The 17,516-nt window shown below is 38.4% G+C and overlaps 1 protein-coding gene across 1 annotated transcript in view; it reads left to right on the top strand.

Moving 5' to 3' along the window:
• Nucleotides 1–83, top strand: part of LOC128606452 (CUGBP Elav-like family member 4) — a 1,204-nt gene extending 1,121 nt beyond the window's left edge. Inside the window, exon 1 of the mRNA XM_053622584.1 lies at nucleotides 1–83. This exon is cut by the window's left edge and continues 1,121 nt beyond it. The gene's annotated coding sequence lies outside the window, so the exon portion shown is untranslated.
• Nucleotides 84–17,516: the final 17,433 nt, after the last annotated feature.

Genomic DNA, 17,516 nt, shown 5'->3' with positions numbered 1-17,516 from the left:
ATGTTTAGCATGTTAGAGGAAGGTCTTAAAATTCATCAGGAGTGAAAGTTTTTAGGGAGGACTCAGGAAGATGCCAGACTTAAGCTTTTTTTAAAAAAAAAAAAAAAAAGAAAGAAAGAAAGAAAGAAAGAAAAAAAGCAGACCAGGACCCATAAAAAGTAGTTGCAAAAAATGTCATTTATTTGATTTGATTAGATTTGATGTAGTAATAACATACTCGGACATGAACGCAGCACCACTAATGTCAAACCATCTCTATTTCACTGGCCAAATTTATTTTAGTAAAATAAATAAATAAATAATAAAAAGGCTTAGTATAACCAGATTTATACACACTCTCAGAAAAAAAACACACCAAACTGTACTTTACCCTGTCGTTGCTGTGGTGCCATCAACAGAACCTTTTTTTTTTTTTTTTTTTATGTGTGTGTGTGTGTGTGTGTGTCTTTAGTGTGTATCCTTTATATCGAAATCTTTCAAAAATAATTTAAGCTACATACTTAGATCGTAAGAACGTATTCACTTTAAAAGTTAATTAAAACTTAAATAAATGCAGCACAGTTTCTTGGGTAAAAGATATATTGCCAACTAAAGCTACAAACGATTGTACAACAACAGCGAGGAGGGAAAGTACAGTTTGGTGCTTTATTTCTGTGAGCGCATAGTGACATTCAATTCTATTCAAAAATAAATACAGTAGAACCCAGAAAAAAAAAATGCAGACATAGAGCTCTTCAAATGGAATAAAAAGCAATTCTATTCATCCATTCATATATATATATATATATATATATATATATATATATATATATATATATATATATATATATATTTTAAGGAAATTTAAACCGATAAATAAGGATTTATTTAGGGCTGCTTGTGCATATATTTGTTCATGAATTTACTCATGTATTGATGTGCACATTTTACTTAAGTGGGCTACATTATCTATCTATCTATCTATCTATCTATCTATTTATTTATTTATTGTCTATTGCGAGTTGTGCACTTGCGTTAATGGGTCCTCTGAGGTCTCTCTGTTCACTAAAGCATAGCCACATGCAACTGAATTGAGACATGGCAGATTTTTACCTCACCAGAACCCGTCTCTAAACAGAGGCACGATGCCGAATTATTAAAGGCAGTGGTGTGTCGCTGAATAGTTCCACGGATACACGGCTAACGGCAATGTCCTCTTATAGAGCCCTGAAGTTTATCCATGCCCACCGTGTCTGCCTTTCGCTGCCACAGTCCTCAGCTCAGACATGATCGATTACAGAGATGGTTTGGGCTTTAGTCATCTCTGTGTGAGAGTGACGGTGAAGGAGCAAAACTAATCTGCAGCGGCAGAGGAGAATACGTGACGAATACAGGCCCATACTGTACATACACCTTAACCTCAAGCCATGCGAGTATTAGCGTGTTAGAGTTTGGTTGTATAATTAAGAGGCTGATCCTGTACACACGATGTGTATCACTGTGAACAGACTGTTTGGATACACACTATTACCTTTCCTGCAGGTTCATACACATTCAAACTAAGCACAACTAATGTTTCTCCTGCAAAATTGAATGTTTTCTGTCCTCTAACACACCCAGTTCAGACTTGTTAACGAGCTGATGAGTTGAATTGCGAGCAGTAAATAATAAGAGTGCAAAAGGTGGTGGTAGCATCAGGAATAAGAAACACACAGCTAAGATTTTGCCTTATTGCGTAATTGACCCTCCTGTCTAAGTGGAAGAAATGCCTGTTCTGACTTTCCAGTCAATTAAAATGATACTAGTTAGTTGTAGATGTTCTATAGAATAGGGAGCTAGCACTCTCCTTCACGTGGGTATGATACTATCTGAGCAACAGTTTGAAAAGAAGCAGTGGCTTCAAATGTGCTAGAGGAAATAGGCTTCAGCATCTCAGGAAGATAAATATGGCAAAATTAGTGGAAAATTATTGGGACAGTTAACAGAAACATTGAAAAAAAAAAAAGATTAAATAAAATAAAAAGTGTTAAATGCGGTAACAAAGTGTTATAAAGGTATACATTATGAATGAAAATAATCTGTCTACTTTTCTAACATTAATGGTAGAATCTTAAAATTATTCCTCCATGAATATGTACCTTTTTATGTAAACACCATAATGAATATTAATTAAATAATAATAATGTTAATAAAAACAATTGCTTTGCATAAATAACTGCATGTACAATTCGTTCTTGCAAAATGAAATAACCTCGAATTGCAACCTCCAACCCCCCCTTTAAAAAACAAAACAAAAAACACATTGAGATTCATTTCCTGTAACACAAGTTGAAAAAAAAAAAACAACAAACCTTGACAAATTATATATATATATATATATATATATATATATATATATATATATATATATATATAGACGTAGATAAATAAATAAATAAATAAATAAAAGTGATATTTGAGTAAATTATGTCAGGATTTGCTTCTAAATCATTTGTGAGTGTGTCACCCTTTAAACCAGTGATACAAATATTTTTAAGCACAATGTCTAAGTATAAATATGACTTGAGTGTATATTATGTCCGGTTATCTCAGATCAGTTAGAAAGTCAAATATTGTCTTTCTTCTTGTAATCATTGTCTAACTAACGACTTGATCAAACTTTCTATGCAGCATAAATAACTGCAATTTTAAAAAATATGTGTATCATCCTAACAATATTTCATTCATTACCGAAACAAAGTGTACCCAAAGCTGTTTATTATAACACATGAGATATAATTGCAATTCAGCTTTTCCTAATACTTTCACTCTTTGAGTGTTCACTGCTCAGGTATTTTTAGCTAGCAGGTGAGCATTCCCTTGCATACATCACCTTTTCTTAGTGTGTGTGTGTGTGTGTGTGTGTGTGTGTGTGTGTGTGTCGGTGTGTGTGAGCGCTCCGTCTGCCGTGTCCATAGGAGACAAATCATGAAGACGACTGCAGTCATCGTTCAAATTTTACCGGCCACTTCCAAAGCTCACAAAGGTCCTCCACGGTGGGACTGAGCCTGATCTGTGTAATGTTTAATTTTATCATTCATTACGTGTGCCCCAATAGTCTTGTATAAAAGATGTAATTGGTTTTAAATAGCTTTACAAATGGACTCTACTGCATACAAAAGTGCGAAAATGTCAGAGGAAAGATGGTGCTGCTTTAACGAGCCAGGATAGATTGCGTGCTGAATAGGAAGGAAGCTTTGCGAATTGTTATTTCTTCCACTACATTACTTCTGCTTGTCTCTTATTGACATTTCTTTTCTGATTAACAGGGAAAGCGTTTGACAGACCTTACATCATGGAGTCGTGGTTATTTAAGGGATGAAACTTCCAGGTGTAGGCGATTTCGTGTGCAAATTACGACCATTAAGTTATTTCAATGTATCTTTTGTTTACGATGTAATCAGCGGGAGAGTATTCCTCTTGCAAAGATGTATAGAATTTCACTAACGGGAGGCTGCATGTTCTTTAGTAGAAATGATCCGCTACGCCTCCATCACTGGCACTGACAGGAACATAGGCCACGCCTATTCACTAGAACTGATAGACGCAGATGCCACACCTCCTTCACTAGGACTGACAAGCGTCTAGATTACACGTCTGTACATAGGCCACACCAAGTTCTATTTTCGGTAACATAAAATGCTATGTGCATGTGGATTGGAGACCAAAATCTGCACAAAATACTATTTTCAAAAATGACTCATACAGGTTGACAGAGTGTCAGTGATGCCATGAGTTTTTACCTTTTTTGTTTTGTCAGTACAATTATTCTCTAGTTGTGACAGAGTATGAAATCGCTGGCATTTAGTCATCTAGAGAGCAGATAAAAATGACCGGAAGCTAAACAAGCAATTCATAGTGGGCTTTAGGTGATCTCGCCAATCATTGTCCTTAATTAACATGCTCATGGTCATGGTCTGACTCACACAGAACCCATACTGATCATACAGATGAGTGATTTAGCCATGTTCATAGTACGTGTAGATAGTTGAAGCCAGCTGACATGATCTCATGTCATGAAATTCATATAATATAATTCGCACAAGTCAATTTGTATGAAAAAAAAAACAAAGATTAAGGTTAGAGTTAGGGGCGGGGCTTGCGGCTGTAACTTTCCTTGTGACTAAATTCCATTCACATCACGCACATTAGTTCAAATTCATGTAAACTGTGATAGCATATTAATCCAGCTGATAGAATTTCCTATTAAATATACTCTTACCACAGGCTAGCAGTTGAGAATGATCATTAGGTCCTTGGAAATGGAATACTAATTGCAAAACTCATCCATTTGAATAACAACTTGGCTTCTGTTGTGGGTTTAATCTATAATAAATATCTAATAGGAAACAATTTTTTTCAGTATTTGTACTCTACTTGGGGTGTGGCATGATTATATACCTTGCTTTTATACTAAGTGTCCCAGCAAGGACAGAAATATCTGAATGTTTTGATCCTGATCATGGTCCCCATGAGGAAAACTGCTATTATTATTTTTTTTGTTGTTGTTTTTGTTGTTGTTTTTTACACCGAAAACTTGCATCATGTGCGCAGCCCTAGTCTGTAATGAGTTTCAACGGATTTCTGGAAGTAAAGCTTTGACATTTATGATAAAAGAGACTGAAATGTGTTGGTTTGAGCCACCAGGAGCATCAGCCTGAATGATGACACTGTATGAAACTAGTGAAAGTGTGTGAGGAACATATTCAGTGGTGGCTCATCTATAGGGACAGATGGGGCTAGCACCACCATTTATATCAGCTGTCAACAAATATTCATCTTCATAAAGTCTTCATTCACAACTCTATACATTTTAAATTACTCTGAAATACTAATTATCATTTGCGAGTGACCAACTATTTGCTATTTGACAGATATAATCTGATATTCCATTGAATTGCTTGCGTTTCTAATGTACTGTAGATTGCTGGGCAGGGAAGATAATATTGCACCTAGTGGTCAGAAATGGTAACTGCAACAAGCGCTAATAGACATCCATAAGGAGAAAGAATTTTCCTCCCCCTTGCTCACTCTATGAACATTTACATTGCAAGCGGAGCAGCGTTCAGGACAGTTAGTTAAAGGGTTGCCAGATTGGACTAGCTCAGTAATAGTCTCCAAGATCTTGTTTTATAGCAAAATAACCATAATTAAGTCTGTGTCTATGATTAAGTGTGTCTATGATGTTTAGAAGCATTTCTCTTGTAAGATATATGTCTGTGCATAAGAAATACATGTGGAATACTGGTTACTGGTTGTGTTCGTGGACGTCCACATCTCGGCCGGTCCGCAACACTTCCAGGCTTTTTGAATTTGTTAATAAGTTTGGAAACAGTGTCGTGTGTGATGAGTCCATAAGTCCATCGCAGCCTTGCGACAGCTTCCCGATCCAGCCATGAGGATGATTTCAATACGTTCTTCTTTCGTCAAATGCGTTCTTAAAGGCTATCTGGAAAAATATATATAGAATATAAATTGAGTATTAATTTCTTATAGTTTCACCTATATAGAGAGACTTTCGGGACACCCTGTAGTTTACAAATTCCCACATTTTTGGGCTAGTTTTGGTGGTTTTTAAGATGTAGCTGGGCTGAAACCTGTTGACCCTGGATAATGATATCGGCTCATGCTAGAACTGTATTCTGGATGACTGTATGCTGTCAGCTCTCATCTATCTATGACAGCGTTGCTCTAAAAATTGACTAGATACTAACCTAGAGCATAAGTCATTTGTGATAGCCTCTCGACTTAATTTTGTTTGAGGTTATGTTCTTACTAAGATCACCCTTCCCCTCCAAAATCTATGGTCATGAACCTCTGCTGAATTTATTGAAATTGTTTACTTCATTTCATACCAAAAACATGTTCTTTCCAACTGCAGACTCAAACCACACTATGATTTTATAACACACAGTAATATCTATTTGTTAAAGTGCACGTATTATGGTTTTTCAGATATTACCTTTCATGTACTGCGTTACAGAGCTGTTTGTGAATGTAAAAAGTCTGCAAAGTTTCAAAAATCAAAGCGCACGACAAATGAATTTACTGATTCCCAAAAGGAGGAACCGATTCTGAACAGCTGAAATGAGTCGTTAGTGATTCCAGACACACTTCCTGTTCAAACCTATGTAGGTTTGTAATAAAAAAATCCCAACCTCTGATCTTCATCGGCTGCTCGCGAACAGATTGAACAGATACTCGTTACGGTAGTGGGCGTTTCCTTTTCAACACACGCTGACAGCGATAGACCAATCACAACAGACTGGGACATCTGATCAATCAGAGCAGAGTATGCTCTCTGACAGGAGGAGTTTAGAATGAATCATTTAGAACGGATCATTTAACGAGTCGTTTGTGACACTGGGGGGGAAAAGGTAATGCTGCAGTTTAAATGATGAGCACGTTAAAATGTTTTTTGACCTTGGATGCATGTAAATCTATCTATCGTATGAGACCTTTCAAACATAATCAGGCACATTTCAAAACCCTAATAGGTGCGCTTTTAATGCGTCCATGTTACAAAATAATAAAATAAATTCGTCTTCTCTTCACCCCATCTCTCCTCTTCACTAACAGAGAAATCCTGTGCTCATTTGGTGTTAAGGCAGTCTTTCCGACACTCTTTAAACATTTCATTCCCCTTATGTCAATTCCTGCAGGTTATCAAGATGATTAACATGTAGCTCAAGGGATTATCATGATTATTACCACATCTGCATCTCTGGGACACTTTTTTTTTTTTTTTCCCCTTTCCAAAATCAAAATTTCTAATTAGGCATCATTAAAATGTAAATGAATTCCATTCTGTACAGGAATGTGTTTGTTGTGTTCCAACAATTACGGTTGCAGCACTGCTTTACAAAAAGATTTGAAATTAAAATGCCTGATCCTCCCCCCAATCCCCCCCCCGTGCCATTTTATTTTCCTATTTACATTTATTTAACCAGAGAGCATGAAAATGAGCCCTGATTAAATAACTTGATTGTCAATAGTTCTTATTTTGTTCGCATTCCGTCAACATTTCAGAAACTTTTAGTCAGAGATTACATAGCAAAATACTCAGCACAGATCTACGGATTATTACTGCACTTATTCCACTGTGTCATAGCAAACCCAGGTTGTTTTTATGTAATTATGTAGCGCTGGAATATTTCTGTATATTAAGTTAGGTTCTTCACGTGTACTCACACAGAGAGGATACTTACAGGGTCGGTTCTAGACATTCGGAGGCCCTAAGGAAAACTGAATGTTTTTACCCCCCCCCCCCAGCCCTCCTCCCCTCCACCCCTCCACCTTTCAGAATAAATATCATTCCTAACCTTTTTATCTATACAACGTCTGTATTAATATTTGTATATTTTTAATTATATGTCCATATGAATTAAACCTTAACTAAGGTAAACAATAAACAAAAACAATTAAGGAATGGAGGGTCATCTCAACCATCTCATGCTATCATGACCATGGTCACCTACAGTATAATTTTCAGAGTAGTTTACATTTACTTTTACATTTGTGGCTTTTGTAGCAGACACCATTATCCAGAGTGACTTACATTTATCTCATTTATACAACTGAGGAATTGAGGGTTAAGGGCCTTGCCCAAGGGCCCAACAGTGGTAGCTTGGCAGTGCTGGAGCTTGAACTCCTGACCTTCTGATCAATAATCCAGAGCCTTTAACCACTGAGCCACCACTACCCCTTAAATATACCTTAAATATGCACTATTGACACAAATCAACTGCTAGTGGACGTGAAAGAGACAAACTACTAAGCAGACCGAGTAGTTTGTTTCTCCATAAAATTGCACGCTTATTTTACAATAAATATAACAAGAGTATTTACGATTTGAAAGCTAAAATGATGTATGATGTTAGAGCAGTAATGTAAACATCAGCAGAATTTAGAGGACATACAGACAGTTGGGGTACTTTTTTGAAACCTTAAAAAAAATGCTCTAGTGTGTTTGCTCTTTGACTTTGAATACAAACTTCTTTTCTTTCACTCGAGTGTTTTGCTAGTCAGCTCCCGACGCAATGTCGCTGTATGCGCGAATTCAAATTGTCTGACAGTCTCGATGCGTCGATGGCGCTCGCTCGTTTGAACCCGGAGTAATCCGGCAGGTGATCTATCCCGAAATGATGCTGATTGACAGAACAAGGCCCAGTTTTTTTCTAGAATGCACTACAATCACTCCAACATAGATGAATGTAACTCACATACCTGCATCACGAGCTGCACTTTCTACGCGTGCCTGTTTCACCTTTCGCACAGCAGCCCCTGAAGGATGTGATCGTTTTGGCACCATCACTTAAAATCAGTCAGCTGCAGAAAAGTTGCATTTTTGCATTTTATTCATCGTACCTATTCACCTTTTTATACATTCAGAGGGTGGGACGCACTTTGAAATGGTAATATTAACGGGTTTCACTACAGATGAGTGACAAATCATCTATATCCAATGGACAAAGAGACTAGTCTTCTGCTGCCCATTTTGATTGGTGGACTAGCGTATAGGGATGTGACGGTTATGGAGGCCCCGCCTACAATCCCGAGGAACTAGGCAATTGTCTACTCTGCCTATAGGTAGCGCCGGCCCTGGATACTTGTTTACATCGATGAGGCTTGACATTCATGGAGATAAAACATAGGGGATTATTCTGAATTAGTGACTTCATTCCAAAAGTGATGAGTCCTTGCATTCAGAGTCAGGTTATGAACATGCTTAAACCCGATTTTCTGTGCTCCCAATTCAGATTATTAAACTTACCTGCATACAGTTCATGTTTTTCAAGGTAGCCGGAGTTACAAAAAGACACAATTTAAAAATAATACTAATATGATAGTACAGTATATGAATGAGAAGCAGGCAAGCGCGGGAATCTATCGGGAGTCTAGTATATTGCCACTATGCAGTATTGTTGCAATTTAACAGTATGGCTTCCACACGCATTATTCAACAGCTTCTAAAATAGCACTTGATCCAGCACATCCTGTTATTTTGCGTTTGGTTTTTGAGCCACAAAACACTCATGAAATGTAATGTGCTGCTGGGATGTAGACTGTTTTATCGCACTTTTAACTCGCTATTTCGATTCATCGAATGAATCATATTGTTTGGGTTCATTTACTGTGCTCTGAAAGAAAATGTGGCAAGGGTTTGAAGGATAAGCTGACTGAGCACACATCTGCTACACCTATGTACAGCTCACTTTAATAATTGAAGCTCATTTTTTTATCCATTAAAAAGGTTTGGTTGTTTAAGGAGCTTTTAACTTTGCATGGACTCCAAAGGGACGAGATTATTAATGAATGAGTAGTGTCTGACATACAGTGTTTGCATTTAATATTGATCTCGGATGGCATTCCATGGATTTTTGAGTGTATTTACAGCCAAACCATACATTTCAGTGTGACATCAAACAACGTTCCTCGCAAGAAATTTGGGATTTTTGCTGCATTCAACTTACCTCGAAAATCGGAATTAGGTCTTTTTTTTTTAAAAAAAACAACAACCCAAAAACACAGATTTCTCGATGTTTGCCTTTTGTTAGCAACAACCTATGCAGCATAACTCATTTCAAGGTAAGACGTGCTGCTTTGTTTAGTGTTTATCCTGCGAGCAGACACGTCGATTTGAAGTCACTCGGGGTTGACGAGACCGCCCCGGGTTTTCCGAGTAAGAATTCCAAATAAGTTGAAGGGGAATTTTCTTTGGTCTTCTTTATGAGTTACGACTGCAGCAAAAGTTATGGGGCAGAGCTGTGCGTAACTGAGATACATCAAGTGATTAAGTCTGCAGTTATGTCTTAGGTCTGAATAGCGTTGTGCGCAGTTTGGGTATTAAATCCTCACTACACACGCGTAACTCAACTCTGAATACAGCCCATAGTCACTAAAGGGCTCTGTACTGACTAAGTGCTTAGGATTTAAAGCTAGTTTAGGTCTCACAGGCGATTTTGGTGCTTGTGTTCCCCTGGGAAAGCTGTGCATCACTGAGGGAATAACTCTGAGCTTTACAGTAAAGAATAATAATGCAGAGGTCACCTAATGCCTGTTCACTCACCAGGTCTTAGCGTACTGTAGCGTCTCTCTGCTTCCTGTGAGTACAAATGACTGATTTCATGGTTTCATAACTGCAGAACTGTTTCGTTTATTATCCTGCTTTTAATTGACAAACCCAAAAGTTTTATTATACAGCAACTATAATAATGCTAAATGATTGTAATGCTTTTATCCCTGCTATTAAGTCGGACTTCCTTATATTACCTAAACGTCTCCTGCTCATTATATCCTAGTAGAATGTACACCACGTGTCAGTGCCTTATACGAGCCTTTTAATATTAATCCTCTCGCTCTGATTATTTTATTGTGTGCGGTCAGTTTATCATTCTGTGTTCATAGATTATAAACCTAATTTATAAGTTAAATACACTTTTATTGCAGTTTCAATAGATTTAAAATTATTCTGATTATGTACATTGTTGTTGTTGTTGTTATTATTATTATTATTATTATTATTATTATTATTATTATTAAAAGCAAAGAGTTAAACCACAAAAAGAGTTCAACTGTAAAAAGGAACAAAACAAAATAAAAAAGCAAGCAAGCAAGTAAGCAGACAAATAAACAAACAAAAACAAAACCTGTTCCAGGTATACCAGACCAGAAAAAAGTTAAACAGTAGAAATAAAAATGGAAAAATAACCAGGTAAAGAGTCAAAACCAGAAACTGAGTTAATCCAGAAAGACACAAAATGAAACAAACAAACAAACAAACAAACAAACAAACAACCAAAAAGAAAATTTTCCGGGTGTACACAGCCCATGAATTAAACCAGAGGTAAACATTAAAACAAACAAACAAACAAACAAACAAAAAAAAATAAACAAAAACAAAAAAGAATCCTTAATCGACAAAGAGTTAACAGTAAACAGACACTTACTTACTTACTTACCAACCAGACAGAGATAAAACAAACAAACAATTAATCAAACAAACAAACAAACAAACAAACAAACAGACAAACAAATAAATGCTTGCTTACTTACTTACCAGACACAATTAAAACAAAAACAAGCAAACAAAAAACAAAGAAGCAAAAATATATTACCAGACATCTGTAGGGATTTGTTTCCTTTTTCTTTCTTCTGATCATCTTAATATGAATATTTAAAAAAAAAAAAAAAATTTCAGAATGATACTAAAGGCCCTCACTGGCTTGCCGCCTGATTGTGTGTTTGTGTGTGTTTACAGGATGTGCCTTTCTAACTTACTGTGCCAGGGAGTCTGCGCTGAAGGCCCAGAGCGCTCTCCATGAGCAGAAGACTCTGCCTGGGGTACGTTCCCTCTCTTTTTTCTTCTTCTCCTTTCTCTCTCTCTCTCCCTCTCCCTCTCTCTCTCTCCAGCCTGCTAGGCTGCGGAGTCCTCATCTGAACCCATAATCTAACCAACACAAATCATGTCAATCGAAGGCCTGTGTTTGTGGAGTTGATTGGCCGTGTGCCATGCCTGCTCAGTCTCGATGTTGTCTGATCTCGCTATTCTCCTTAATGATGTTCCATGAGGCCTCGCCTGGTCCTTACTTGGGTGTGGAGGCGTAGCGCTACTATCCACCAATACACAGCATTTCAAAACCCACTGCGCGTGACCTTAGATGTTGTCAGAAGCAATCCTCATCTTTAGAACGCTTTAAAGCAAAAGTTTTACAAACTCCTGGTCAGCCAGCTTGGCTTTTATGGAGGATTTTACAGCAGGTTCTTACAATATCTCCAGTGTTTGCTGTTGCTGGCTAAATCAGGACTCACTCACGCCAGCCTTTCTTTTTTCCCTGTATCTACTGAACTAATAGGTCACACTTGTCTTGCGCTGTCTTCAATTCTTTCTTAAAGATACTATCTCAGTGATATATCACAGAAAAGCAGAAATATGGATAATAACGTATGATACGATCTCTGACGAGGAACAGTGCAAGACTGGATGATATTCAGTCTCGCGCTCGATGTTCAACATGGTTGAATTCTCAAATCTGATTGGGCAGTAGGTGTGCATTATATTTGTTCAACAGATTGGCTTGGAAAGTAGGTCTGGCTGTAACATGAACGATAGGTTTGTATTAATGTGCTGTTTCTAATAGGTTATTGTTTCTATAGTAACAGCTCATATACAGGGACTTAAGCTAAGACTAGCCTGGGAAGACAACTTTCAGCAGAACCCTCATAAAAACCCTCATCGAATTTGTAATGGTTTTAATGGTTATAATGGGAATTAATGGAAACTGTTATTGTTCCTGCAGGTTTCTGCTGGTAATTTATGCCTCCTATTGGTGGCATGTTATGTCTAGTGGATACCATTAAAAACCAATAATGAAAATGGTTTTAATGGTTATAATGGGAATTGTATTGATTTTAATGGAAACTATAATGGTCACCATGGGTATCTACTGGTAATTTGTTGCCTTCTACTGCTAGCATGTTATGTCTAGTGGATACCATTTGCAACCGATAATGGTAGTGGTTTTAATGGTTATAATGGGAATTGTATTTTATTTTAATGGAAACTGTAAGTGTCCCTGCAGGTTTCTACTGGTAATTTGTTGCCTTCTATTGGTGGGATGTTATGTCTAGTGGATACCATTAAGGACCAATAATGAAAATGGATTTAATGGTTATAATGCGAATTGTATTGGTTTTAATGGAAACTATAATGTTCCCCATGGGTCTCTACTGGTAATTTGCTGCCTCCTATTGGTGGAATGTTATGCCTAGTGGATACCATTAATGACCAATAATGGTATTGGTTTTAATGGTTGGCTGATGGTTTGTAATGGTATTTGTAGTAGAAACCATTAGAAATTCTGTGATGGCTTCTATTGTTTTTTTTGTAGCACTAGCAGGGAAGTAACATGGCTTGCTAAACTAGCTAGCATTATTTGTGTTTGCAGCTGAATCTGGGTGGCAGCGGGTCTGTCTCTGTTTTGACAAGTGTTCCTGTTTGGGCTTTCAATCTGAAAAATAAGAAAAATGCCATACTGTTATGAGAATAAAGTAATGCATGTGTACAGTATTATAGAACACATGTCAATCAAACGCGGCACTCTTTAGCATTCTGTGCTACTTCAGTCAACCCTGTTACTCCTTTTATTTATATCATTTCTCATTTGGTTTCAAATGTCACTCGTTATTGCCTTCCTGTTCTCCTTCCAGCAGAATAATTGCTGTCATGACCTATTCTTGCCCTACTATAGCCACGGCTAATTGCTAAGCTAACGGACATTTAGCAGGTGAGCTTCATTCAGGTTCTGTTCAGGTTTGTGAACAGACTTTTTGTCCCCAGTTACCAGTTGTAACCTGTTGTATGATGTGCTGTGTAGGTTTGGAGATTCCATGATACGGCTGCATTTTTAAATTCTGCTGTTTAAAATCCCATAGCCCTAAAAGAGAGAGAGAGAGAGAGAGAGAGAGAGAGAGAGAGAGAGAGAGAGTGTGTTATTAGAAAAGAAGGCAGGTGCAGAATGAGGCCATTTATTATCATTATGTTCTTCATTTTCTTCCCGGTCCCTCCTCTATCTCTCTTTCTATCTGTCACATACACATTATCCTTTATGCAGTGAAAGATCTATTTGCATCTATCATTTTTGGCAAAATGAATTTTTATAATACGTAATTCCCCACATCCCGCATCTAAGCAACGCACGATGATAAAGTCATGCTCTTTAATAATGTTCATGCTTTTAATATACATAAATGTAGCTGTTGGCTCATACATTTCTGTTAGAACTCCAGATGTCACACAGTGTTTATCTATCTATCTATCTATCTATCTATCTATCTATCTATCTATCTATCTATCTGTCAGTCTGGTTCTCTGTCTATCTCTCTATCAATCAATCAATCAATCAATCAATCAGTCTGTCTGTCTGTCTGTCTGCCTGTCTGTCTGCCTGCCTGTCTATCTATCTATCTATTTATCTGTCTGTCTGTCTGTCTGTCTGTCAGTCTGGCTCTGTCTATCTATCTGTCTGTCTATCTATCTGTCAGTCTGACTCTCTATCTATCTACCTATCTATCTATCTATCTATCTATCTATCTATCTGCCAGTCTGGCTCTCTATCTATCTATCTCTCTATCTGTCTGTCTGTCTGCCTGTCTGTCTGTCTGTCTGTCTGTCTATCTATCTATTTATTTTTTTATAAACTGTAAAACAGAGCTATATTTTCTGCTATTCAAAACTTATGCAAACATTTATACTTAAGTTATAAGTATATATCAGTTCCTTTGTTTGTTTGCTTGTTATTGTGTTTGTAGATGTAGAGCATTTCTAAAATAAAGGGTGCATTTATGAGATGCAAACCTTTGTACATATCTGTTGATAATATATTTTTCCGTATTTGTTTGTTTGTTTGCTTGTAGATATGTTCTAAAACAGAGGTACATTTGTTCTTTCAAAACATGTAAAGGAGGCTGTTTGTTTATTTGTTTGTTTGTTTATTTCATTTTATTTGAACCATATCCCTAACCCAGGAGCACGGTGGCTTAGTGGTTAGCACGTTCGCCTCACGCCGCCAGGGTTCCGGGTTCGATTCCCTGTGTGTGCGGAGTTGTTCTCCCTGAGCCACAGGGGTTTCCTCCGGGTACTCCGGTTTCCTCCCCCACTCCAAAGACATGCATGGTAGGCTGATTGGCATGTCCAAAATATTCGTAGTGTATGAATGGGTGTGAGTGTATATGTGATTGTGCCCTGCGATGGATTGGCACCCCGTCCAGGGTGTACCCCGTCTTGTGCCCGATGCTCCCTGGGATAGGCTCCAGGGTCTAGAAAATGGATGGATGGATGTCCCTAACCTTCCTTAACATATATATTTGAACTTAAGCAAGTGTCTTTTGATTTGTTTTGTGTCTTTCAGTCTTTCTAGATACCTGTATGTGACTGAACTGTGTATATGTGCGCGTGTGTGTGTGTGTGTGTTTGTGTTTGGATGCAGTGAAAGAGTGACGAAGAAAGAAAAGAAAACAGCGACACTGAGTTCAGCAAGGCGCAATCAAATCCAGCAACCAGACTCATCAAACAGAGCAGTTAATCACACACGAGTAAACACACACACACACACACACACTTCGCTCTCTTCTTTTCCCTCTCTCACATACACACACACACACTATTTCCTTTGCACATTTGCTCTATACTCATGGAGACACACACTCACTGAGACATGCTTTCAGACAGTAGCGAGGTTAAGAGCTGAGATTTAAGCGAGAAAGATGCCCCGCATATCGATGAGTCACTCTAAAGGGGTGAAAGGAGGACAAATATAATTACATACACACACACACACACACACACACCCACACACTATGCACTACGTACTATGCATATCCGTACACCGGCTCTCTGAAACAGTGAAACACAGGAGGGTCAGCCTCTTCATCAGCACGCTGAAAGGATTAACCACGCTCTGCTCAGCTTATCAGCTCTCACTTTTAAGCGTGTGACCTTGCTTCTGTTTATGTCCTGATTAAAAGAGAGAAAGAGAGAGAAAGAGAGAGAGAGAGAGAGAGAGAGCTGAGACCATCGCATCAGATATGGGGATTCGGTGATGACAAAAGTGTGTGTGTGTGTGTGTGATGGTTAAACCTTGTGAAAACATTGTCATATTTTGGTTACTCCACTATGTTATGTGTCTAGTCTAGTGTGTGTAGGTGTGTGTGTGTGTGTGTGTGTGTGTGTGTGTAAAACCAGACTAAACAAAAGCAGAGCAAACACATCCTGGAAGTCGAGGGTGAAGGGATATGACAGCATGCTGTCGGAAATAGCACCAAGACATTATCACACACGTGCACACACACGCACACAGACACACACACACACACACACACACACACACATTTAGTGAAGAAATCACACTTTATGTCTGGCATATAACCCAGCTGCTGCGTGTGTATGAGAGGGAACAAAAGGAATGCAGCAGGAAGAGAGAGAAAGGAAGAGATGGAAATAGATAGAAAAGCCGAACTTCTATTCACACAGAATGAGTCTTTCACAAATTCTCACTGCTCGAGTCACATGTACTTCGTTATCATTTTATTTCCATGCCTGCGTTGTTTTCGGCACTCCAGCTGAAATATGTACCTTCTGATTTATCGGGGAAATTAACCGTCATCACACCGAACAGGAAAACTCCTCTACTATCATCAGCCTCGTTGTGTTTATACTCGCGCTCTTGTAAACTATTCCAACTTGTAGATTTATCAGTCCACTTGTAGTGTTTTTTTTGTCCGCATTGTAGTGCTTTAAATTCTGTCAGAAGCTTAGTAGTGGTGACGTTGAACTCGGCTTTTTACTTCTGCCGATTTTTTATTTTGGATTTGTATTCCAACAAGTCGTGCTCATTTGTGAAGATTATCTTGACGAACAAAACGTGTAAGCATCATAAACGTGTTGGTCACAGAGCTTATTTTCTGCAATAAACCAGAAGCCAATGGGGAAAATCCTACTGGTTTTTTGTCGAGGGAACCAGGGTGACGTTCACTTCCGGGTCGGCCGACAAAAAATACGTCATTTTTGCAGCAATCGGTAATCTAGTGAACATTTTTAGTGTAGAATTGGGACAGAACAACATGGATCCATCCATCCATCTTCTATACCGCTTATCCTTTTTAGGGAAACCTGGAGCCTATCCCAGGGAGCATGGGGCACAAGGCGGGGTACACCCTGGACAGGGTGCCAATCCATCGGGCGCAATCACTTATTCACTCATTCATACACTACGGACACTTTAGACACACCAATCAGCCTACCATGCATGTCTTTGGACTGGGGGAGGAAACCGGAGTACCCGGAGGAAACCCCCACAGCACGGGGAGAACATGCAAACTCCGCACACACGTGGCCCTGGTGGGAATCGAACCCCCGACCCTGGAGGTCTGAGGCGAACGTGCTAACCACTAAGCCACTGTGCGGAACAACATGGATACATTATTAAAAGGTGTGGTTAGGTAACACCCAATCAAATCAGCTCGTCTCCATTCTCATCAGCGTCTCAGTGTAGTGACATTTTTGTAACGATGCACGATTAGATGTTAAGTCGGTTTGACACCATTTTCGACCATGTTTCGCAGATTAAAATTGCATGTACTAAAATAATTATTTGGCCCTTTCCAACAGCTAATTTAGTTTCCTTTTGACCAAAGAGAGAGAGTCGATGATGAAAGTTCAGAAATTTTTGACTACAGTCTCAGAGTGTGAGCGCTGCTACAGTACAACGCTCATCTAAAAGCCACCAATAGGAGGACGGCCTAGGATTAGGCAAAAATCCCAGGAGAGCTACAAATACGGTAATGGTGATGGCGAAATGTAAACAAAGCATGCTAATGGATGCTAATATCCTTATTACCTCGATTTCACTTTGAGGAATGTTTTCGTTTACGCGAGCCGTTTTCGGATCGCGCCGATTCATGATGTAAGCAGAAGGTAGTAATGTGTGCATTATTTTTGT

This window comes from Ictalurus furcatus, chromosome 4 (assembly GCF_023375685.1).
Source record: "Ictalurus furcatus strain D&B chromosome 4, Billie_1.0, whole genome shotgun sequence".
In the NCBI taxonomy this organism is placed as follows: Eukaryota; Metazoa; Chordata; class Actinopteri; order Siluriformes; family Ictaluridae; genus Ictalurus; species Ictalurus furcatus.
The sequence above is the reverse complement of the archived record's forward strand: the minus strand, read 5'-3'. Positions and strand labels throughout refer to the sequence as shown.